Source organism: Tamandua tetradactyla, chromosome 3 (genome assembly GCF_023851605.1).
Source record: "Tamandua tetradactyla isolate mTamTet1 chromosome 3, mTamTet1.pri, whole genome shotgun sequence".
Classification (NCBI taxonomy): domain Eukaryota; kingdom Metazoa; phylum Chordata; class Mammalia; order Pilosa; family Myrmecophagidae; genus Tamandua; species Tamandua tetradactyla.
This window is the reverse complement of record NC_135329.1, coordinates 93,837,327-93,856,764: the sequence shown is the minus strand read 5'-3', so window position 1 is coordinate 93,856,764 and position 19,438 is coordinate 93,837,327. Positions and strand designations below refer to the sequence as shown.

The window sequence follows — 19,438 nt, the reverse complement described above, 5'->3', positions numbered from 1 at the left end:
TCATTTAATTGTTGGTTTGTTCCTTTGACTGGGCCATATCTTCAATTTTCCTAGTATGATTCATTATTTTTTGCTGGCAGCTAGGCATTTAATTACCTTAATTAATTTATTCTGGAGATTCTTTTCACTTTTTTTACCTAGGATTTTCTTGCTGAATGACTTTGTTGTCTCTCTGTTCTTTGACATTTAGTTCAACTTATTCTGGATCTCTAGCTTAGGTTTTAACATATCAGAATTTTTCACTTCTTGTTTACTTGTTTCTTGCCTTTCCTGTATGATGCCTTCTCCCTCCCCTGCTTTACATATTATAGACCCCAGTCAGATTTTCCCAGATCAGAATGCCTCTTCTTAGGAGGAAAGAGTCACCTGGGTCAGTTTTCCATGAGGGTGAGATCCAGCAGATTGAAAGGCTTTCCTCTGAAGCCTCTGAACTCTGCGTTTTCCCTGTCCTGCCAGTATGTGGCTCTTTTCTGCCTGCGGGTCATGCCAGCATAGGGTGATGCAGTACCTTTAACTTCAGCAGACTCTCCCTGCGAGGGGTGTGGTTGAGTCAGAGGAGAGGTTGTAGGCTGGCTTTAAAGGCTCCACTTTTCCAAACCCTGGGGTGTGAATTCCTTGAGGGAGGGAATCCACCTGAGCTGGGCCCCTCCCTCCAGCTAAGCCACAGTGTCCAGACAAACGCTCAGACAAGCTTAATTCTGCCTATGCCTGGGGCAGTTGGAGCCTGAGAAGTCTTGGAACTGTATCCAAAGAGTAGTCAAGCCACAGAAACAGCCACAAAAAAGAAAAAGAAAAATCCTTTCCAGAGCCGACTCCTGTTCCTTGGGTTTGCCAAACAAGAGTTTAAGTTGGTATGTTGCTTTGTGTATCTTCAGGTCCTGTGTGCCCCCTCCTTTCTTCAGGGCCCAGACCCTTTCAAGTATTATACGCTACAGATCCAAAAAACCTCTGTTTCTTTTTTTTCTTTTTCCATCAGCCCTGCCCCTCTGCACTGGGGCAAAAACCAGCAACCTCCACTTTGACTCGAGGTTCAGCTGAGCTGGGGCCTACTTTTAGTGTCACAATTTGTTAATTAATTCCACAATTGGAGCTTGGTTGTGGTCAGCCCCTGCAGCTGCTAAATTCTCTTTCCTTTCCCCTCTGGGATGCAACCTGTGGGGGAGGGGCACTGGCCACCACAGTTCGGGGAACTCACGGTTCTGGGTGGGGTCACAGCTCGTCCAGACTGAGGTACACTGTGTGTTCGGTCACTGATGGGGCCCCAGCAGTTGTTCTGTACTGTTCCTGGCTATTAACTAGCTGCTCTGGAGAATGAATTAAATCCCAGACATCAGTAAACTGCCATCTTGGCCCCTCTGAGAGTTTTTAGTGGTAGTATTCATAACCATATTTGTTCACAAATAAAATTTGTCCATCTTTTTGATGTAATTAACAGCATATCTATTGAAGATAGGCCAATTTTTCCAAAAGAGGATTACATAAATTCCATCTCACCCGTCACCCCCTTCCTAACTAAAGAAATCCATTAAACTGTTCTGTAATTGAGGGAAAATATAATTGCTTGCCTACTGAAATAGCCACCTGTAGGATTATTAAACTCTGTCCCCCACAAAGACATGCTCAGCTCCTAATCTTTGGTCCTTTGGGTGTAAACCCTTTTGTAAATAGGATTTTCAAAGATCCTTTTAGTTAAGGTGACGTGAAACTGAATCAAGATGGGTCTTGATCGATTATGACTGGAGTCCTTATAAACAGGAAAGTTTAGATACAGAATCAGGAGACAGATTGCTACATGTTATGGTTGTAGAGATTAAGTTATGCCAGTAAGCCACCACCAGAATCTACAGATTTCAGAGAAAACTTTATCCTGGTGACACTTTGTTTTGAACTTTATCCTCCAGATAGAATAAATACTGGTTGCTTGATTACGCCATCTGGTCTGTGGCATTTGTCACAGTAGCTCTGGCAAACAAGTACTACCCTTTTCATCACTTGAGGGATTTTAAGCGTGAAGGAAACATGACCCCTGCTCTGGAGAAACTCACTGATAAATGGGAAAGACAGAAACAAACAAGCTCTTAACACTTTGTGGTAAATATTAGGAACATAAGCTCTTATGGGAATGTGGGCAAAGAATGGTTTTCTTAAGGGGATGTTACTGTTTTTCAGTATTTATCTGGAAATTTAGGTAAATGTTGCTATGTATTATGGAAAGATGCTATCGGTTTTTTTCTTTGAAAACTAATTTTTAAAGATTACTTATAGACCCATCGGTCAAGAGAATTATTTTTTTAATTAGTTTTTTTAATTAATTTTTAAATTTTTAAAAAATATAACAAACACAAACATTCTTAACTTATGATCATTCTATTCTACATATATAATCAGTAATTCACAATATCATCACATAGTTGCATATTCATCATCATGATCATTTCTTAGAACATTTGCATCAATTCAGAAAAAAGAAATAAAAAGACAACAGAAAAAAATTCATATACACAATACCCCTTACCTCTCTCTTTCATTGATCACTAGCATTTCAATCTAAATTTATTTTAACATTTGTTCCCCCTATTACTTATTTTTATTCCATATGTTTTACTCATCTGTTGATAAGGTAGACAAAAGGAGCATCAGACACAAGGTTTTCACAATCACACAGTTACATTGGGAAAGCTATATCATTATACAATCCTCTTCAAAAAATGTGGCTACTGGAACACAGCTCTACATTTTCAGGCAGTTCCCTCCAGCCTCTCCATTACATCTTAACTAACAAGGTGATAGCTATTTAATGCATAAGAATAACCTCCAAAATAATCTCTCGACTCTGTTTGGAATCTGTCAGCCATGGACACTTTATTTTGTCTCATTTCGCTCTTCCCCCTTTTGGTCAAGAAGGTTTTCTCAATCCCTTGATGCTGAATCTCAGCTCATTCTAGGATTTCTGTCCCATGTTGCCAAGAAGGTCCACATGCCTGGGAGTCATGTCTCACGCAGACAGGGGGAGGGTGGTGAGATTGCTTGTTGTGTTGGCTGGAGAGAGAGGCCACATCTGAGCAACAAAAGAAGTTCTCTTGGGGGTGACTCTTAGGCCTGATTTTAAGTAAGCTTGACCTATCCTTTGTGGGGCTAAGTTTCATATGAACAAACCCCAAGATGGAGGGCTCAACCTTATAGCTTTGGTTGTCCACACTGCTTGTGAGAATATCGAGAATTCAACTTGGGGAAGTTGAATTGCCCCCCTTTCTCACCATTCCCTGAAGGGGATGTTACAAATACTTTTTTATTCACTGTTCAAATCACTCTGTACAAACCAGCAAAATCTCATGCCCTGCTCAAGGTTCTGTGTACTTACAGTGTTCACTTAAGCTGTCTACAGAAGTTATATTAGGAAATGCATTATACAAATGTAAATTTTGTCCCAAATAAACTTTTTTTGCTTTAGTGTCACACATAAGTTGAAATTTTAAAATATTAATTACCATCTATTTTCCACACCCTGCAGTAATCACATTCCTTTGTTCTTCCTCGTGCAAAAACATTTTTTTAATTTGTGCATTTAGTCACTATCATTGTACACTCATGGCATTCCTAGATTATACCATCTCAGTCTTTATCGTCTTTCTTTCTGATTTCATTTGTTCCCCCAGCCCTCCTCCCTCTATCATTCTCACATTCAGCTTCATTCAGTGTTTTAGCATAATTGTATCAGAGTTAGGTAGTATTGTGCCATCCATTTCTGAGTTTTTACAATCAGTCCTGTTGCACAATCTGTATCCCTTCAGCTCCAATTACCCAATATCTTACCCTATTTCTGTCTCCTGATGGTCTCTGTTACCAACGAAATATTCCAAGTTTATTCACTAATGTCAGTTCATAGCAGTGAGTCCATGCCATATTTGTCCTTTTATTTCTGACTAATCTCACTCAGCATAATGTCCTTAAGGTCCATCCATCTTATTACATACTTCATAACTTTATTCTGTCTTACAGCTGCATAATATTCCATCATATGTATATACCACAGTTTGTGTAGCCACTCGTCTGATGATGGACATTTTGGCTGTTTCCATCTCTTCGCAATTGTGAATAATGCTGCTATAAACATTGGTGTGCAAATGTCCATTTATGTCATTACCCTCATGTCCTCTGAGTAGATACCTAAGAATGGTATTACCTGGTCATATGGCAATTCTATATTTAACTTTCTGAGGAACCATCAAACTGCCTTCCACAGTGGTTGTACCATTTGACAGTCCCACCAACAGTGGATAAGTGTGCCTTTCTCCACATCCTCTCCAGCAATTGTCATTTTCTGTTTTATTGATAATGGCCATTCTGGTAGGTGTGAGATAATATCTCACTGTGGTTTTGATTTGCATTTCCCTAATAGCCAGGGAGGTTGAGCATCTTTTCATGTGCCTTTTGGCCATTTGTATTTCCTCTTCTGAGAAGTGTCTGTTCAAGTCTTTTGCCCATTTTGTAATTGGGTTGTCTATCTTTTTGTTGTTGAGTTGAACAATCTCTTTATATATTCTGAATACTAGACCTTTATCTGATAAATTGTTCCCAAATATTGTCTCCCATTGTGTAGACTGTCTTTTTACTTTCTTGACGAAGTTCTTTGATACACAAAAGTGTTTAATTTTTTTTAACATTTTTTATTGTGAAATATAGCATATATAAAAGCAAAGAAAGAAAAAACGATAATTTTCAAAGTACACTTCAACAAATAGTTACAGAACAGATTTCAGAGTTTGTTATAGGTTTCCATATTTCTATTTCAAATCCTTCCTTCTAGCTGCTCCAAAATACTGGAGTCCAGAAGGAATTTCAGTATAGTGATTCAGCAGTAACATTCGTCTGTCAAATCCTATTTTCTCTGTTATATCTTCTCCCTCTCCTTTGATCCTTCTCCCAATCTATAAGGATCCTTAGGCAATGTCTGTTCTGACTTTTTCATGTTAAGAAGGGCTGTCAGCAGTAAAGGATAGGGGGATGTAATTAATTGATAATATTGAGGCTGGTACCTCTGAGTTCCAGGATTTATCTGATCTAGGAATCCTCTGGAAATTGTAGGCTTCAGGAAAGCAAATTTAGTGAATGAGACCCCTATAGAGTGTCATCTCAAGCCCTGTTGGTTTTCAAGAGTGAACAGGAGTGATGTTGGTTGAGGTTTAGCAAACCATGGCAATTAGCACTATCTGACTGAAGCTTGCATAAGAGTAGCCTCCAGAATAGCCTCTTGTCTCCATTTGATCTCTCTTGGCTACTGATGCCTTATTTTATTGCACTTCCTTTCTGCCTTTTGGTAAGGAGGGCATTGTCTATCCCACCGTGCCAGGGCCAGACCCATCCCTGGAAGTCATACCCCATGTTGACAGGGGGATTTTCACCCCTGGATGTCGTGTCCCACTAGGGGGGAGGTTAATGATTTTCCTTGCAGAGTTGAGCTTAGAGTGAGACCACAGCTAAGCCACAAAAGGTTTCCTGGAAGCGACTCTTAGGCTTCATTATGGCTTGTCTTGGCTTTTCCACTAGGGAAATAAGTTTCATTAGGGCAAACCTCAAAATCAGGGGTTTCACCTATTTTCTTGATAGTCCACAGTGGTTGAGAGGCTACAGAGTTTCCATATGAGATAGTTCCATATTATATTTCCTTCTTCTTCAGACCCTCAAGGGACTCGACCCATTTTTAATTATCAGCCCACCGTAGTCTGAGATGTGTCCTGTTATTACAGGAAGCTACACAAAATTGCAAGGCCCCATTCCCATTCTGAACTCCCAAGAGTTTGGGTTGTTTAAATGAGCTGTCCAGACAGGTTGATTAAGATTGTGTGTTACAGAAAATTTAGGTTCTACACATCATAAACCTCTCTGCTTTGGTCGCATACAGTAGGTAAAGGTCTAGGGTACATATGCTATCATCTTTTTTCCTGTATTCTGATTTACATTAATCCCATCTTGACTAGCTTGTTTTTTTTAATTTATTTTATTAATGTTTAAGTTAAAAAAATATATATAACAAAGAAACACAAACATTCTTAAATATGCTCATTCCGTTCTACATATATAATCACTAATTCATGATATCATCACATAGTTGCATATTCATCATCATGATCATTTCTTAGAATATTTGCATCAATTCAGAAAAAGAAAAAGACAAGAAGTGTTTAATTTTGAGGAGTTCCCATTTCTTTCTTTCTTTCTTCAGTGCTCTTGCTTTGGGTATAAGGTCTAGGAAACCACCTCCTATTATAAGATTTGTAAGATACTTCCCTACATTTTCTTCTAACAGTTTTATAATCTTAGATCTAATGTTTAGGCCTTTTATCCATTTTGAGTTAATTTTTGTATAGGGTATGAGATATGGATCCTCTTTCATTCTTTTGCATGTGGATATCCAGTTCTCTAGGCGCCATTGATAGAAGAGACTGTTCTGTCCCTGGTGAGTTGGCTTGACTGCCTTATCAAAGATCAGTTGTCCATAGATGAGAGGGTCTATATCTGAACACTCTCTATTCGATTCCATTGGTCAATATATCCATCTTTACGCCAGTAACATGCTGTTTTGTCCACTGTAGCTGCATAATACGCCTTAAAGTCAGGTAGCATGAGACCTCCAACTTCGTATTTTTTTCTCAGGATACTTTTAGCTATTTGGGGCACCCTGCACTTCCAGATAAATTTGGTTATTGAAGAGAATTATTTTAAATGAAGATGATGAGCAAGAGACGTGGGTAATAGGGAATATTTGAAATGGGTTGAGTTGGTGGGCTATATGAGACTATCAGATCAGGAGGATGGAGACTTCTAGCTCCTGGTCCAATGCCTAGGGCAAAGTAGGCAGTAACCAAGTTAAATGAGCAAATAGTAGATTAGTACAGATACAAAACAGAATTTGAAGTACATTGTTAATATGTGTAATCAGAGACCTTGGCCTTATCTAAGTGTGATAGTTCTTAAAATTGAATATAATACTAGTATTATAGAAATATAAAGAATATAAGCACATGCAAAGCAGAGGAATATAATCCTTGGTTGTGGTGCAGTTTTCAGTCAGTAACTGGACTAATTAGGATAATAATGTATCATCATTTGTTAATAGTATGTCTACATTGGCTTCTTTGATGTCAGAAATTTACCTTACTCCTCCCATATTATCTAAATTGTAGCATCACATAGAGTCCAGTGTACTGTGTTCACTGTCCAGTGAACACAGTCCAGTGAACACAGTCCAGTCCAGTGTTCACTCGTGTGGATGAAAGTAAAGATACGGCATATAAAGCCTCGACAGTTCAGCAGAGGCAGAGATTTGCTGTCAGTTTCTGGTGCAGAATACTTAGAAGCAGACTTTTTAATGGAATTTAAACTTTTGAATTTAAATGGAGTATAAAGACTCTAAAGTTTCAGCAGAGGCAGAGACTTGTCTCTGGTGTGAAATACTTAGAAGCAGACTTTTGAATGGATATTTTCAGTTGACATCAATTCTTTTCACAGAGTTTGAAACTGCTGAGACACTTCTCAATTCAGAAGTTCATATGCTCCTAGAGCACCGAAAACAGCAGAATGAGAGTGCAGAAGATGAACAGGAACTCTCAGAGGTCTTCATGAAAACCTTAAATTACACAGCCCGTTTCAGCAGGTTCAAAAACAGAGAGACCATTGCCAGTGTCCGTAGGTGAGTGCTAAAAGGAGGTTTTTATTCATCCAAACTCTTGAGCTTCTGTATGTAGAACACAGTTTTCTTCCCTTTCCTCTTGAATTTAATGTAAATAAAATCATCTCTGAATTTAATGTAAATAAAATAAATGTCTTGTCAAAAATGTAAAAACTGCTTGTAAGGCCAAATTCCCCCTTTGACTGCTTTCTCCTACAGTTACCTCCCTGCAAAGTCACAGCTTTTAGTTTGGTGAGAGTAGCCCTCCAGGTCTTTTCCGTGTATTCACATAAACACCTCTAAGCAGATGTAGCACTGTTTTGTGGTGGTTTGTTTGCTTTTTAATAAGAGGAGCTTACTTCACTGTGTGTTAGTGAATTCAGATCTCTACGGGAGCATTCTCTCTCTAGATTTCTGTTTTACTTTTCCAAAGGTGACTGACTTCTAATCTTGTTCCTAAAGTATTGCTTCTCAGGTTGGGTTGGGTGTGCTTGGGAAACACAATGATGTTCAAATGGATTGGAGGCCACAGGAATGCGTATCTTCCTGAGGTACCAGTTTTACGTGAAAGCAAATAAATATCAGTATATCATGGTGTAAAAAAAAAATAGTACATAAAATTAAATCATGAGACTTAAAAATTTGCAGTTGCAGAAAGCCATTTCAGTCTGTGCCTCCAGATCCTGTGGGGATCCTCCTTTGATCTACTTTGTTGAAACAGTTTGAGAAATGCTGTCATAGGAAAAAGGCAGATGGACAAAAAAATGTAGATATGCAGATATTCTTTGGAGAGCTATTTATAATAATAAGCCAAATTTAAAAACCTCAACCTTCAACAGTGATTGAATAAATTCTGGTAAATCCATTTGGCGCACTACTCTATCATCATTAAATATTCTGGTAATACGTGGACTTGAAAGGTATTCACATCTGTTAAGTGGGAGAAATGAAGGAAGTAAAACACTATATGAAGTATAATCTGCTTTAAAAAGATTGGAAGGAAATATGCAGAGCTTCCATGCAAACCACAATCTGTTGGACCCCATGACCTATATAAATAAAGGTGGACATGTGTGTTTGTGAATAAGAGATCTTAATATTGTAAAAATGTCATTTCTCTCCAAGTTAATGTATACATTTAATGCCATTCTAGTTGCCTGAGGCATTTTGAAGATCTAGACTTAATAAAATGGTGAGAGGGATTTAATAAAATTATCTTAACATATAAGAATTGTCAGTACAGTTTTTAAAAGAATAATGAAGGGGAATTTGCCCTACAAGATATTAAAATACATTAATAAATGAGAATAATTAAAATAATCTCACTTAGGCATCAGAATCGTTAGAAAAGAATAGCAAATTCAGGAACAGATGAAATATGATTCTACTATCATTTTAAATGAGTCCATTACCTAGTAAAGATCGTACTGTTAGTTGGGAATTTTTTTGAAACAGACTTTGTACTCTACCTTATAATTTGCGCCAAAAAAAAAATGCCCAGGGAATTAAAGATTTAAATGTAAACTGATTGGTAAAAGTGCTAGGTGATAACATGAAGGATTGTATTTGTTGTCTTGGCTTTGGCCAGCAGGACTTCTAAGTGTGGAGAAAGCTGACAAGTTATAGTTGAATATAAGCCTCATAAGGGCATGGACTTTGTCAAGTTCACTACTGGCGTTTCTAGGTCATTGTAGGCACTAAATAAATATTTGCTGAATAATTAAATGAATTTGCACAAACATCTTTAAACTTTCTATATCAAATAAAATGCCATCTGTAAAATTTAAGTATAAATTGGGAAAGTGTTGATAGCCTTCATATTAAGAGCTCAACGAATAATTAAGGAAGAGATGGGAATCCTTAGATCTTCCCAATAGCACGTGGTTTTAGAGAGTCCATCCTGTTCCTTCTGCCACCCAGAAATTTTCCACTTGGCTTTGACGCCTCCAGTATTCTTTTGTGCTTCCCACATTCTACTCCCAGGTCTAAAGTTCACTTTATGCAACATTTGTAATGTGCGGATTTATTTTAGTCTTTGCCTATGCTGACCTCATACCATTACGTGTGAAGCTGAGGATGGCAAAATTCTTCAGATTCTTCATCTTCTCTCAATGATTCAAATGTTTCAACCATTAAAAAAAAAAGAAAGAGATGACATTCAATTTTATAAAATGAACTTAGTCTGTTAGAACTTCAGATGGCTCATTTTTTCACATGAAATAATGTTCATTCTCAAATAAATCAAAGAAATGGTAATATATCCAAGTAGATTTAAATAGGTTGAAGAGAATGGGAAACCCAATGTGCTAGTTTGAAAGGATGTGTGTACCCTAGAAAAGCCATGTTTTAATCCTAATCCCATTGTATAAAGGCAGCCATTTCTTTCTAATCCCTATTCAGTACTGTATATTTGAAACTGCAATTAGATCATCTCCCTTGAGATGTGACTCAATCAAGTGTGGTTGTTAAACTGGATTAGGTGGAGACGTGTCTCTACCCATTTGGGTGGGTCTTGAATAGTTTACTGGAATCCTGTAAAAGAGGAAACTTTTGGAGAATGTGAGAGATTCTGAGAGAGCCAGAGAATGACATAGCCACAAGACGCAGAGTCCACCAGCCAGCAACCTTTGGAGATGAAGAAGGAAAATACCTCCCGGGGAGCTTCATAAAAGAGGAAGCCAGGAGAGAAAGCTAGCAGATGATGCTGTGTTCACCATGTGCCTCTCCACTTGAGAGAGAAACCCTGAACTTTGTCACCTTTGTGAATCAATGTATTATTCCCTGGATGCCTTAGACTGGACATTTCTATATATTGGCTTTAACTGGGATATTTTCTCAGCCTAAGAACTGTAAACTAGCAACTTACTAAATTCCCCTTTTTAAAAGTCATTCCATTTTTGTTATTGCATCCTGGCAGCTAGCAAAAAACACCCAGTTTAACAAGTAAGCAGGCATTTCCTTCATTTCTGATTTCATTGAGCCGTTTTAAGGCTCAATCTGTTACTGCATCTCAAAACCCTTCAAAATGGGCATATCCTTGGTCTGAATAAATCTACTTTCAGGAATTTATCTTTAAGAAACACAATAAACAAGCACACAAGGAAGTATATTTATAATTATATTAAAAAGGTGTGTTTTAAAATAGTGAATAATAGGAAACTGCTAAAAGAATAGGAAATTTCATGTAAAAATCAGGGCACAGCCTTTCAATAGAATGCTGCATTCAAGATAGAGTTGTGCACTACCGTATTATCAAGTGAGAAAGAAGCCAGTTAGAGAATAGCATTTGTTATGATTCCTTTTGTTAAAAAAGTTGTGGGTACGGATAATCATAATTATATAATACATGTAATAATACACGAAGGGAGGGAGAATCTTCATGAAAACTTTAACCTTGATTATTATAATTTCATGTGATTTTCGGCTTATTGGTATTTTTTGGTATTTATATTGTTCGTGAGTGCATGTTCATTTCACAACAAGCTTCTGCACACATGCACACGACATTTTGAACTCCTTCTCATGTAGCTAAGACTATAACATTGTGTTTATGGAACCAAAGTCACTTTATTAAGTGGCAATTAAAAAAACAGAAATTGGGCCATGGTGGCTCAGTAGGCAGAATTCTTGCCTGCCATGCTGGAGACCCAGGTTGGATTCCTGATGCCTGCCCATGCCAAAAAAAAAAAAAAAAAAAAAACCCAGAAATGTGTGAATTTATGTTCAAAAACAGAAAGATGTTTGAAATAGTATACCAATATGATAATGTTAGTTAGGTCATGATATTAGTAGCTTTTACCTTTTTGCCTTTCTCTTTTTTTAAAATTTAGAGCATTGACTTACATTCTTGTAGTAGAATGATTAGCATAGTAAATGTTTTTTGTTTCTTAATGAAGAAGATCCACTGAGATTAATAGGGATTATTGATGATCCTCTCTGAAACTAAATTTACTATAAATAAGCTCTGTTTTAAGAGATGAATTGAGAAAATCCGTCTTATATTAACATTCCTTTATGTAGTTTGAACATTTCTAGTACATTTAAAGGATGATGCAGTTAACACATTTGCACAAAGGCAGGCATGCCTGTATTTATTAATCGTTAAATAAATGTTAAAGATGTTAGAACACTGTAACTGAAGGAGAACAAACGCTCATCCAATTGTGGAGGAGAAAATTTATTCCTCATCTTGTGAGAAGGGGCACCTAGCCTAACACAAAATGGTGGCTGGCTGGCGAGTCAAATAGTAGAATGCCAAGAAGGTATACCTGTGCCTGACCCGCAGACCCTCCCCTGTTTCTCCATTGATTGGATACTCTAGGGGTTACAGCCTATCCTGGAAATCTAACTAATTTGAGCTTCCCCCTCGAAGTTTCCCCCTTTGATTATGTTTTACATTTGTAATGACCCTGGCCATTAAGGATTTGGTGCCAATTCTAAGCTTACATCAGAGGCCCTCCCTTTTCCTTGCTTGTGTCATCCTTGTGAGAGCTAAGCTTAGTTTGATTCTTACAAAAAGAGAATTTCCTTCAAGTCAAAATATCTGATAAATTTATGGTACTCTGTGGAAGCAGCCAAAATGTCCATCAACAGATGAGTGGCTAAAGTCACTGTGGTATATACATATGATGGAATATTTTGCAGCTGTAAGACAGAATCAAGTTATGAAGTATATAACAACATGGATGGACCTTAAGGACATTATGCTGACTGAGATTAGCTCAAAACTAAAGGACAGATACTGCATGGTCTCTGATATTGTTCTAGTTTGCTAGCTGCTGGAACACAACACACCAGAGATGGAGTGGCTTTTAATAAAAGGGGATTTATTTTGCTAGGTCTTCAGAGGAAAGGCAGCTAACTTTCATCTGAGGTTCTTTCTTACATGGGAAGGCTGAGGGTAATCTCTGCTGGCCTTCTCTCCAGACCTCTGGGTTCCAGCAACTTTCCCCAGGGTGATTCCTTTCTGCACCTCCAAGGGCCTGGGCTGAGCTGCGAGAGCTGAGATATGAGGTATGCCGAGCTGCTTGGGCTGTGTTACATTGCGATCTCTCATTTAAGCACCAGCCAATTAATTCAAACGTCATTCATTGCGGCAGGCACGCCTCCTAGCCGACTGCAGATGTAATTAGCAACAGATGAAGTTTATACCGTTGGCTCATGTCTGCAGCAACAAAACTAGGTGCCTTCACCTGGTCAAGTTGACAACTGAATCTAACTACCACAGATATGAACTGACATTAGTGAGTAAACGTGGAGAATTTCATTGGTAACGGAGACCATCAGAAGATAGAAATAGGGTAAGTGGAGCTGAAGGGGTACAGATTGCACAACAGGACTGATTGTAAAACTCATTAACGGGTAGCACAATACTACCTAACTGTAATACAATTATGTTAAAACACTGAATGAAGCTGAATGTGAGAATGACAGAAGGAGAAGGGCTGGGGGCCAAATGAAATCAGAAGGAAAGATAGACAATAAAGACTGAGATGGTATAGTCTAGGGATGCCTATAATGATAGTGACTAAATGTACAAATTTTAAAATGTTTTTGCATGAGGAAGAGCAAAGGAATGTCATTAGTGCTGGGTATTTAAATAGATGGTAATTAGTATTTTAAAATTTTAATTTATGTGTGAGGATAAAGCAAAAAATGTTTATTTGGTACAAAATTTATATTTTGACTAGTGCAGTTCCTCATATAACTTATGTGGACAGCTTAATTGAACACCATAAGTACATGGAACCTTGAGTAGGGCATAAGAGTTTGTAGGTTTGTCCAGAGTGATGCCCCAATAAATCCCAGAGTGATTTGAGCAGTGAGTAAAAAAGTATTGCAAAGTCCCCTTCGGGGAATGGTGAGAAAGGGGGAAAATTCAACTTCCCCAAGTGGAGGATTCTTGATATTCTCACAAGCAGTAGAGACAACCAAAGCAATAGGCTGAGCCCCCAATCTTGGGGGTTGTTTATATGAAACTTAACCCTGCAAAGAATAGGTCAAGCCTACTTAAAATAAGGCCTTAGAGCCAACCCCAAAAGAACCTCTTTTGTTGCTCAGATGTGGCCTCTTTCTCCAGCCAATGCAACAAGCAAACTTACCACCTTCCCCCGTCTACATGGGACATGATTTCCAAGGGTGTGGACCTTCCTGGCAACATGGGACAGAAATCCTAGAATGAGCTGGGACTCATCATCAAGAGATTGAGAAAACCTTCTTGACCAAAAGGGGGAAGAGCAAAATGAGACAAAATAATGTCAGTGTCTGAGAGATTCCAAAGAGTCAGTAGGTTATCCTGGAGGTTATTCTTAAGCATTAAGTAGATATCACCTTGTTATTCAAGATGTAATGGAGAGGCTGGAGGGAACTGCTTGAAAATGTAGAGCTGTGTTCCAGTAGCCATGTTTCTTAAAGATGATTGTATAATGATATAGCTTTCACAGTGTGACTGTGTGATTGTGAAAACCTTGTGTTTTATGCTCCTTTTACCTACCTTATCAACAGATGAGAAAAACGTAGGGAATAAAAATAAATAATAGGGGGAACAAATGTTAAAATAAATTTAGATTTAAATGCTAGTGATCAGTGAAAGGCAGGGGTAAAGGATATGGTATGTATGAATTTTTTTCTGTTGTCTTTATTTCTTTTTCTGAATTGATGCAAATGTTCTAAGAAATGATCATCATGATGAATATGCAACTATGTGATGATATTGTGAATTACTGATCATATATGTAGAACGGAATGATTATAAGTTAAGATGTTTGCATTTTTTGGTTGACATAAAATTAAAATCAAAGGAAGCTGAAGAAAAGCAGGGAACAGAGGACAAAATTCTGGGCAAAAGTTTAAGTTCCTGAGTTGTACCTATAGAGGCTTTTCAAAACTTGTAGTCCTCTGCCCTTTTTGGCCTGTGACTGATTTACTGGAACTTCCCTGTTCTCCAGGATTAGGTATAGGAGATGATTTGAAAGTAGGATTTTGCAGCCATACCTAGCCATAGTAGAAGGATTTTGAGTGCTCTACTTTTTCCTTGCTAGCTATATTTGATGCCCCCTTTTCCTGTGGAGCAGTCTCTGATCTTTTCTTTTGGATTCTCTTCCTATGATCAGCTTGTTGCTCCAGAAAAAGCTTCATAAGTTTGAGTTGGCCTGTTTGGCAAATCTTTGCCCAGAGACTGCTGAGGAGTCCGAGGCCCTCATACCAAGGTTAGTAGTGGGAGGTAAGAAATTCTAAATTTTAAATTAAGGTTAAAATTTAGGTATATACGGCTGGCGTACCACACCAAATGTTAGGAAGAATGGCAAGAGTATAAATTGTTGCAGTAACTTTTGAGAGAATTTGGCTACATCTAGTAAAGTTAATGCCATGTGATCCAAAAATCCATTTCTAGGTATATGCTCTCAAGCAGGTTTACAAGAAGACATATATTATATATTACAGTGTTCATTGCAGCTTGGTTAGTAGTTACAGAAATTTGCCGAATGTCAGTCAACAAGAAAATTGATAAATAGCTTATTATATCTTCATACAATGTGGATTTTACAGCAGTAAAAATATTAATGAGCTAGAGTACTTCAGCAGTAGAATGTTCACCTTCCATGCAGAAGATCTGGGTTTGATTGCTGGACCATGCACCTAAAAAAGAAAAAAAAAAAATTAAAGAGTTAAAACAGCATAGAATGTGTGTTAAAATTAATCTTGAGAGAAAAAAGTTGCAGGAAGAAACCATGGTTATGATGCCATTCCTTATAAAGTTGAAAAATAATGCTATATTGTGTATGGATACTTATGTGTAATAAGTATAAAGGTTTGTATAACAATGATAAATGCCAAGTACAGGATAGTGGTTACTTCTGGGGGAAAAAGGGAAGGTACTAGGATGGGACCACATACACAAGGCCCATCAGTTTCTGTCAGGTTTTAGTAAAGAAATCTAAGTCAAATAGGGCTAACTGTTAAGGTTAACTTATTTTGTATTACCTTTTATATGCTTGAAATAAAAGGAAAAGAAACAGATAGAAAAAATATATAGTAAAAAGTGCTTATGCATAAATATACAGTGGGTTTCACCCCAACTCCAAAGTTATCTTGATAACCAAGACTGAATCTAACCAAAATGGACCTGCCTGACATGTGCAGTAGCTTAGACTTCAACCTACAAGTCACCTGTACCCCATTCTTCCATTTTCTTAACATATGTTCTGTGACTAAGCATGTAATCAATCTGCACATGCTCAATAATTAGGTCACCTTTAATTACATCATCTGGGGCCACTGTTCTCATTACCCAAAAGCCTGCCCATCTTTTTCTTTAATAAAAACTTACCAGAATTACTGCAGTTCTGGGAGACAGATCTTGGGCTGGTAGGCTATCTGCTCTCCTACTATGTGCCTAGTAATAATCTCTTTGTCTCTTTGAAAAAAAGTAGAAAATAACAACAGAATGTGTGGCAAGCTCATAGATAAGCGTGCATTAAAGAAGAGTGTGGGGAGACCCTTTAATCGCTAATTACCCCTTTCTTTTGATTTTCTTGTAGCCTGGAGGGGCGATTTGAAGATGAGGAGCTGCAACAGATTCTTGATGATATCCAGACAAAACGTAGTTTTCAGTATTAATTTCCAGACCTCACTGCTACTTGGAGCTGACATCTCCAGCCCTGGAGCTGGGGCAGAAACTCTAGTCCAGAAAACACACGGGCTTCCTATGGCTAGAAAAACACAGCTTGATGGTGGTTTTGTTGCCATCTCAAACTGGGCTCTTGGACCCACGTGACCATGTAGTCTTGGAGGGACCTTGCAATGGCTGTCTGTGAGTTCCTGAGCATGCTAAATTTTCTCCAGCCTCTGAGAAGGCTGAGGTGGGACGATTTGAGTATAAGCTACAGTATTGACTATCTCATACCATGGTATTTGGCTCCTGTGTTATTTTTGTGTTTCCTGTTTTAGTTTCAGTGTGTTTGTAGTTTTGAAACTAGGCTAGAAGATGTAAAACAGGTTTTGGGGAAAAGATAAAAAAAAGGAAGAATTAAACCAGACAAGTATGTGGTTTGGAATTCTTAAAGAAATGATGACTGTTAGTGACTGAGATCCCCTCAGCACCATTGGGCCTAACCCAGGAGAAAAAGTTCACCATGGAAAGCAGTTCCACCTGAAGACAACAGTGTAGCATGTTGGGGATGGCCATAGCCTTGAAGTGAGGCAGATACTTTGCCTTTCTTTTGGAATGTCTGGCAAAATGTGAATTTGGAATAAGTGGTCCTGAAGCACTGATTTGGTTAGCTCAAACCAAGGTTTTTTTTCTTCAGAGGCCAGACCTTATAGGTCTGACTTTGAAGTCTCTTCCTCTTCGAGGGCATCCAGTATAGATTCTGCGACTGCTGTGAGCAACTGGTGTTCTTTGGTGGGGGTGATTGGGAAGGAGAGAGTTGGCCTTTCCTCAGTCATTCCAGATGAAGCCACTTGCTCCAAGGCTAGTTCAGGAAAAATGCTGGGAGCTTTCTTAGCATTCTTCTGATGGGAAATAGGCATGTTTTTCTCACAATTTGGGTTTCTTTTCTTTGGAGCACTTGTCAGCTGGATATGAATTCATGATCCAAGAAGAAGTCTGGGGACAGAACACAGTTGGCTTTGAAAGTTGAGAGTTTTTTTTACCAACACTGCTGGCTAAAGTAAAAATAAAATACTCTTGTTTTCAGAAGTTTTTGCTCTTTTGGAAATAACATGGTTCCTGAGTTACCAGTATTCTTGGTCAGTGTTACAATGATCTTTTTTCCCTTGGGCAGCTTCACTTCTTGGGAGGCTCAGTGTTCTCAACTGTAAGATATGCATAATGATAGGACCTACCTACTCCATGGATTTCCTGAGAAGATTTGATGTATAAAGAGCCCAGTAGTGTGTGACACACAGTGTGCCTTCACTTAAAGTTGGCAGCTATCATTAGCTCCATCACATGAACAGATATAAATGGTGAGCCAGCTTGCTTCTCTAGATAAAAATTGCTGCAGAAATTTGGTAGTGTGGCAACTGATACTTGTATCAGACTATGAAAAGAAACAAAGTCTCCAGAATTACTTTTTTCCAAACATTTTAAAATTGTACTAACATGTACAACTTCAAATATCCTATTTTAACCACTATAAACTGTATAGTAGTATTACTTGCACAGTAATTTGCTTCCATCACCAGTATTCATTACCCCAACTTTTTTATCACCTCAAAAAATCTGTACCCATTAAGCAATAACTTCCTCTTCTCAGCCCCTGGTAACCTATTTCAGAATTGCTTTTTTTTTCATTTATTAATTTTAAAAAATGAACAAACAAAAATATTAACATATCATTCCATTCTACATATATAATCAGTAATTCACAATATCATCACATAGTTGCATATTCATCATTTCTTAGAACATTTGCATTGATTTAGAAAAAAATAAAAGGACAACAGAAAAAGAAATAAAATGATAGGGAAAAAAAGATTAAATATACCATACCCCCTACCCCTTGCTTTCATTTATCACTAGCATTTCAAACTAAATTTATTTTAACATTTGTTCCCCCTATTATTTATTTTTATTCCATACGTTCTACTCGTCTGTTGATATGGTACAGAAAAGGAGCATCGGACACAAGGTTTTCACAATCACAGAGTCACATTGTGAAAGCTATATCATTGTTCAATCATCATCAAGAAACATGGCTAGACTTCCTGGAAGATGGCGGCTTAGTAAGACGTGCGGATCTTAGTTTCTTCTCCAGGACACCTACTAGGGGAGTAGAAACGATACAGAAAGCGCCCAAAGCCACAACAGAGATAAAAAAGACAGCGTACCCCATCCTGGAACGGCTGGCTGGCTGAGAGAAGCAGCTCGGGTGAGATCGCCGAGGCGCGCGGGCCTTACCGGGCGGGGTGGCAAGCGGCCGGAGTTACTCCCTTCCCCCTTCCCGGGCCGGCTGGGAGAATTGGAGAGGCGGTCCCCTGAAACCAAGGCGGCTGGCGCCCACACCACGCGCAGCCCCCGGACCAACTGAGAGAATTGGATCGGAAACCCCCAGGCCGCGGAGAACGGTGACGGGTAGGGGAGGCCCCTTCCAAACCCGTGACTCCCGGGGAACGTGCACTCTCTCGGGCGGGCCGCTGCCGCTGGCGCCCTCCCGCCACGCTTGTTGCCCAGGGCCGACTAGGAAATTCGGACGGGCTCTTTCCCTGGCTGTGGTGACCAGCAACCCTCCCTGCGTTCGGACCCTGGGCCGGCTCAAGCCGCTTCGGCTAGCGAACCCCCAGGACGGCGAGAGTTTTCCAAAGTTTAAGGTCCCACAGCACCTTTTACTGGTGGGACCCGCAGACAAACGTGTGCCACGAGTGCCACCTACTGGGCAGGATAAGAAAAACAGAACCCAGAGATTTCACAGAAAAATCTTCCAAACTTTTGGATCCAATACCCAGGGAAATCGGTCTAAATGCGCAGACGCCAACAGAAGATAATGGATCACGCTCAAATAATTGAAAATATGGCCCAGTCAAAGGAACAAACCAATAGTTCAAATGAGATACAGGAGCTGAGACAACTAATGCTAAATATACGAACAGAAATGGAAAACCTCTTCAAAAACGAAATCGATAAATTGAGGGAGGACATGAAGAAGACATGGGCTGAACATAAAGAAGAAATAGAAAAACTGAAAAAGCAAATCACAGAACTTATGGAAGTGAAGGACAAAGTAGAAAAGATAGAAAAAACAATGGATACCTACAATGATAGATTCA

At 38.7% G+C, this 19,438-nt stretch overlaps 1 protein-coding gene and 1 long non-coding RNA gene across 2 annotated transcripts in view; one reads left to right on the top strand and one right to left on the bottom strand.

The window, feature by feature from the left end:
• Positions 1–19,438, bottom strand: part of LOC143677523 (intraflagellar transport protein 140 homolog) — a 297,426-nt gene that overhangs the window by 121,069 nt on the left and 156,919 nt on the right. The window lies entirely within an intron of this gene.
• Positions 7,482–17,105, top strand: LOC143676234 (uncharacterized). The gene is made up of 3 exons (XR_013171940.1): positions 7,482–7,690; positions 14,782–14,877; positions 16,210–17,105. It is a non-coding gene; the product is annotated as an uncharacterized LOC143676234 (long non-coding RNA).